The sequence below is a fragment of the Bufo gargarizans genome, chromosome 7 (assembly GCF_014858855.1).
Source record: "Bufo gargarizans isolate SCDJY-AF-19 chromosome 7, ASM1485885v1, whole genome shotgun sequence".
In the NCBI taxonomy this organism is placed as follows: Eukaryota; Metazoa; Chordata; class Amphibia; order Anura; family Bufonidae; genus Bufo; species Bufo gargarizans.
The window spans coordinates 143,874,510-143,881,374 of NC_058086.1; positions in this window are offsets into that span (position 1 = coordinate 143,874,510).

Below are 6,865 nucleotides of genomic sequence, written 5' to 3' on the forward strand. Positions count from 1 at the left end.
TGCCTGGGTGCTGGGCCTAAATATATGACAATGGACTGTTGCAGTGGTGGCTGACGTGAAGCCTGATTCTCTGCTATGACATGAAGACTGATTCTCTGCTGACATGAAGCCAGATTGTCTGTTACGGGACCTCTCTCCTCTGCCTGGGTGCTGGGCCTAAATTTATGAAAATGGACTGTTGCAGTGGTGGCTGACGTGAAGCCTGATTCTCTGCTATGACATGAAGACTGATTCTCTGCTGACATGAAGCCAGATTGTCTGTTACGGGACCTCTCTCCTCTGCCTGGGTGCTGGGCCTAAATTTATGAAAATGGACTGTTGCAGTGGTGGCTGACGTGAAGCCTGATTCTCTGCTATGATATGAAGACTGATTCTCTGCTGACATGAAGCCAGATTGTCTGTTACGGGACCTCTCTCCTCTGCCTGGGTGCTGGGCCTAAATTTATGAAAATGGACTGTTGCAGTGGTGGGCTGACGTGAAGCCTGATTCTCTGCTATGACATGAAGACTGATTCTCTGCTGACATGAAGCCAGATTGTCTGTTACGGGACCTCTCTCCTCTGCCTGGGTGCTGGGCCTAAATTTATGAAAATGGACTGTTGCAGTGGTGGCTGACGTGAAGCCTGATTCTCTGCTATGACATGAAGACTGATTCTCTGCTGACATGAAGCCAGATTGTCTGTTACGGGACCTCTCTCCTCTGCCTGGGTGCTGGGCCTAAATTATGACAATGGACTGTTGCAGTGGTGGCTGACGTGAAGCCTGATTCTCTGCTATGATATGAAGACTGATTCTCTGCTGACATGAAGCCAGATTGTCTGTTACGGGACCTCTCTCCTCTGCCTGGGTGCTGGGCCTAAATTATGACAATGGACTGTTGCAGTGGTGGCTGACGTGAAGCCTGATTCTCTGCTATGACATGAAGACTGATTCTCTGCTGACATGAAGCCAGATTGTCTGTTACGGGACCTCTCTCCTCTGCCTGGGTGCTGGGCCTAAATTATGACAATGGACTGTTGCAGTGGTGGCTGACGTGAAGCCTGATTCTCTGCTATGACATGAAGACTGATTCTCTGCTGACATGAAGCCAGATTGTCTGTTACGGGACCTCTCTCCTCTGCCTGGGTGCTGGGCCTAAATTTATGAAAATGGACTGTTGCAGTGGTGGGTGACGTGAAGCCTGATTCTCTGCTATGACATGAAGACTGATTCTCTGCTGACATGAAGCCAGATTGTCTGTTACGGGACCTCTCTCCTCTGCCTGGGTGCTGGGCCTAAATTATGACAATGGACTGTTGCAGTGGTGGCTGACGTGAAGCCTGATTCTCTGCTATGACATGAAGACTGATTCTCTGCTGACATGAAGCCAGATTGTCTGTTACGGGACCTCTCTCCTCTGCCTGGGTGCTGGGCCTAAATTTATGAAAATGGACTGTTGCAGTGGTGGCTGACGTGAAGCCTGATTCTCTGCTATGACATGAAGACTGATTCTCTGCTGACATGAAGCCAGATTGTCTGTTACGGGACCTCTCTCCTCTGCCTGGGTGCTGGGCCTAAATTTATGACAATGGACTGTTGCAGTGGTGGCTGACGTGAAGCCTGATTCTCTGCTATGACATGCAGACTGATTCTCTGCTGACATGAAGCCAGATTGTCTGTTACGGGACCTCTCTCCTCTGCCTGGGTGCTGGGCCTAAATTATGACAATGGACTGTTGCAGTGGTGGCTGACGTGAAGCCTGATTCTCTGCTATGACATGAAGACTGATTCTCTGCTGACATGAAGCCAGATTGTCTGTTACGGGACCTCTCTCCTCTGCCTGGGTGCTGGGCCTAAATTTATGAAAATGGACTGTTGCAGTGGTGGCTGACGTGAAGCCTGATTCTCTGCTATGACATGAAGACTGATTCTCTGCTGACATGAAGCCAGATTGTCTGTTACGGGACCTCTCTCCTCTGCCTGGGTGCTGGGCCTAAATTTATGACAATGGACTGTTGCAGTGGTGGGTGACGTGAAGCCTGATTCTCTGCTATGACATGAAGACTGATTCTCTGCTGACATGAAGCCAGATTGTCTGTTACGGGACCTCTCTCCTCTGCCTGGGTGCTGGGCCTAAATTTATGAAAATGGACTGTTGCAGTGGTGGGTGACGTGAAGCCTGATTCTCTGCTATGACATGAAGACTGATTCTCTGCTGACATGAAGCCAGATTGTCTGTTACGGGACCTCTCTCCTCTGCCTGGGTGCTGGGCCTAAATTATGAAAATGGACTGTTGCAGTGGTGGCTGACGTGAAGCCTGATTCTCTGCTATGACATGAAGACTGATTCTCTGCTGACATGAAGCCAGATTGTCTGTTACGGGACCTCTCTCCTCTGCCTGGGTGCTGGGCCTAAATTATGAAAATGGACTGTTGCAGTGGTGGGTGACGTGAAGCCTGATTCTCTGCTATGATATGAAGACTGATTCTCTGCTGACATGAAGCCAGATTCTCTGTTACGGGACCTCTCTCCTCTGCCTGGGTGCTGGGCCTAAATTATGACAATGGACTGTTGCAGTGGTGGCTGACGTGAAGCCTGATTCTCTGCTATGACATGCAGACTGATTCTCTGCTGACATGAAGCCAGATTGTCTGTTACGGGACCTCTCTCCTCTGCCTGGGTGCTGGGCCTAAATTTATGAAAATGGACTGTTGCAGTGGTGGGCTGACGTGAAGCCTGATTCTCTGCTATGATATGAAGACTGATTCTCTGCTGACATGAAGCCAGATTGTCTGTTACGGGACCTCTCTCCTCTGCCTGGGTGCTGGGCCTAAATTTATGAAAATGGACTGTTGCAGTGGTGGGTGACGTGAAGCCTGATTCTCTGCTATGACATGAAGACTGATTCTCTGCTGACATGAAGCCAGATTGTCTGTTACGGGACCTCTCTCCTCTGCCTGGGTGCTGGGCCTAAATTTATGAAAATGGACTGTTGCAGTGGTGGGTGACGTGAAGCCTGATTCTCTGCTATGACATGAAGACTGATTCTCTGCTGACATGAAGCCAGATTGTCTGTTACGGGACCTCTCTCCTCTGCCTGGGTGCTGGGCCTAAATTTATGAAAATGGACTGTTGCAGTGGTGGCTGACGTGAAGCCTGATTCTCTGCTATGACATGAAGACTGATTCTCTGCTGACATGAAGCCAGATTGTCTGTTACGGGACCTCTCTCCTCTGCCTGGGTGCTGGGCCTAAATTATGACAATGGACTGTTGCAGTGGTGGGTGACGTGAAGCCTGATTCTCTGCTATGACATGAAGACTGATTCTCTGCTGACATGAAGCCAGATTGTCTGTTACGGGACCTCTCTCCTCTGCCTGGGTGCTGGGCCTAAATTTATGAAAATGGACTGTTACAGTGGTGGGTGACGTGAAGCCTGATTCTCTGCTATGACATGAAGACTGATTCTCTGCTGACATGAAGCCAGATTGTCTGTTACGGGACCTCTCTCCTCTGCCTGGGTGCTGGGCCTAAATTTATGACAATGGACTGTTGCAGTGGTGGCTGACGTGAAGCCTGATTCTCTGCTATGACATGAAGACTGATTCTCTGCTGACATGAAGCCAGATTGTCTGTTACGGGACCTCTCTCCTCTGCCTGGGTGCTGGGCCTAAATTTATGACAATGGACTGTTGCAGTGGTGGCTGACGTGAAGCCTGATTCTCTGCTATGACATGAAGACTGATTCTCTGCTGACATGAAGCCAGATTGTCTGTTACGGGACCTCTCTCCTCTGCCTGGGTGCTGGGCCTAAATTATGACAATGGACTGTTGCAGTGGTGGGTGACGTGAAGCCTGATTCTCTGCTATGATATGAAGACTGATTCTCTGCTGACATGAAGCCAGATTGTCTGTTACGGGACCTCTCTCCTCTGCCTGGGTGCTGGGCCTAAATATATGACAATGGACTGTTGCAGTGGTGGCTGACGTGAAGCCTGATTCTCTGCTATGACATGAAGACTGATTCTCTGCTGACATGAAGCCAGATTGTCTGTTACGGGACCTCTCTCCTCTGCCTGGGTGCTGGGCCTAAATTTATGAAAATGGACTGTTGCAGTGGTGGCTGACGTGAAGCCTGATTCTCTGCTATGACATGAAGACTGATTCTCTGCTGACATGAAGCCAGATTGTCTGTTACGGGACCTCTCTCCTCTGCCTGGGTGCTGGGCCTAAATTATGAAAATGGACTGTTGCAGTGGTGGGTGACGTGAAGCCTGATTCTCTGCTATGACTATGAAGACTGATTCTCTGCTGACATGAAGCCAGATTGTCTGTTACGGGACCTCTCTCCTCTGCCTGGGTGCTGGGCCTAAATTTATGAAAATGGACTCTTACAGTGGTGGGTGGCGTGAAGCCTGATTCTCTGCTATGATATGAAGACTGATTCTCTGCTGACATGAGCCAGATTGTCTGTTACGGGACCTCTCTCCTCTGCCTGGGTGCTGGGCCTAAATTTATGAAAATGGACTGTTGCAGTGGTGGCTGACGTGAAGCCTGATTCTCTGCTATGACATGAAGACTGATTCTCTGCTGACATGAAGCCAGATTGTCTGTTACGGGACCTCTCTCCTCTGCCTAGGTGCTTGGCCTAAATTTATGACAATGGACTGTTGCAGTGGTGGCTGACGTGAAGCCTGATTCTCTGCTATGACATGCAGACTGATTCTCTGCTGACATGAAGCCAGATTCTCTGTTACGGGACCTCTCTCCTCTGCCTGGGTGCTGGGCCTAAATATATGCCAATGGGCTGTTGCACTGGTGGCTGACGTGAAGCCTGATTGTCTGTTACGGGACCTCTCTCCTCTGCCTGGGTGCTGGGCCTAAATATCTGACAATGGACTGTTGCAGTGGTGGCTGACGTGAAGCCTGATTCTCTGCTATGACATGAAGACTGATTCTCTGCTGACATGAAGCCAGATTGTCTGTTACGGGACCTCTCTCCTCTGCCTGGGTGCTGGGCCTAAATTTATGAAAATGGACTGTTGCAGTGGTGGGTGACGTGAAGCCTGATTCTCTGCTATGACATGAAGACTGATTCTCTGCTGACATGAAGCCAGATTGTCTGTTACGGGACCTCTCTCCTCTGCCTGGGTGCTGGGCCTAAATTATGACAATGGACTGTTGCAGTGGTGGCTGACGTGAAGCCTGATTCTCTGCTATGACATGAAGACTGATTCTCTGCTGACATGAAGCCAGATTGTCTGTTACGGGACCTCTCTCCTCTGCCTGGGTGCTGGGCCTAAATTTATGACAATGGACTGTTGCAGTGGTGGCTGACGTGAAGCCTGATTCTCTGCTATGACATGCAGACTGATTCTCTGCTGACATGAAGCCAGATTGTCTGTTACGGGACCTCTCTCCTCTGCCTGGGTGCTGGGCCTAAATATATGACAATGGACTGTTGCAGTGGTGGCTGACGTGAAGCCTGATTCTCTGCTATGACATGCAGACTGATTCTCTGCTGACATGAAGCCAGATTGTCTGTTACGGGACCTCTCTCCTCTGCCTGGGTGCTGGGCCTAAATTTATGAAAATGGACTGTTGCAGTGGTGGGCTGACGTGAAGCCTGATTCTCTGCTATGACATGAAGACTGATTCTCTGCTGACATGAAGCCAGATTGTCTGTTACGGGACCTCTCTCCTCTGCCTGGGTGCTGGGCCTAAATTATGAAAATGGACTGTTGCAGTGGTGGCTGACGTGAAGCCTGATTCTCTGCTATGATATGAAGACTGATTCTCTGCTGACATGAAGCCAGATTGTCTGTTACGGGACCTCTCTCCTCTGCCTGGGTGCTGGGCCTAAATTATGACAATGGACTGTTGCAGTGGTGGCTGACGTGAAGCCTGATTCTCTGCTATGACATGAAGACTGATTCTCTGCTGACATGAAGCCAGATTGTCTGTTACGGGACCTCTCTCCTCTGCCTGGGTGCTGGGCCTAAATTTATGACAATGGACTGTTGCAGTGGTGGCTGACGTGAAGCCTGATTCTCTGCTATGACATGAAGACTGATTCTCTGCTGACATGAAGCCAGATTGTCTGTTACGGGACCTCTCTCCTCTGCCTGGGTGCTGGGCCTAAATATTATGACAATGGACTGTTGCAGTGGTGGCTGACGTGAAGCCTGATTCTCTGCTATGATATGAAGACTGATTCTCTGCTGACATGAAGCCAGATTGTCTGTTACGGGACCTCTCTCCTCTGCCTGGGTGCTGGGCCTAAATTTATGAAAATGGACTGTTGCAGTGGTGGGTGACGTGAAGCCTGATTCTCTGCTATGACATGAAGACTGATTCTCTGCTGACATGAAGCCAGATTGTCTGTTACGGGACCTCTCTCCTCTGCCTGGGTGCTGGGCCTAAATTTATGAAAATGGACTGTTGCAGTGGTGGGTGACGTGAAGCCTGATTCTCTGCTATGACATGAAGACTGATTCTCTGCTGACATGAAGCCAGATTGTCTGTTACGGGACCTCTCTCCTCTGCCTGGGTGCTGGGCCTAAATTTATGAAAATGGACTGTTGCAGTGGTGGCTGACGTGAAGCCTGATTCTCTGCTATGACATGAAGACTGATTCTCTGCTGACATGAAGCCAGATTGTCTGTTACGGGACCTCTCTCCTCTGCCTGGGTGCTGGGCCTAAATTATGACAATGGACTGTTGCAGTGGTGGCTGACGTGAAGCCTGATTCTCTGCTATGACATGCAGACTGATTCTCTGCTGACATGAAGCCAGATTGTCTGTTACGGGACCTCTCTCCTCTGCCTGGGTGCTGGGCCTAAATTATGACAATGGACTGTTGCAGTGGTGGCTGACGTGAAGCCTG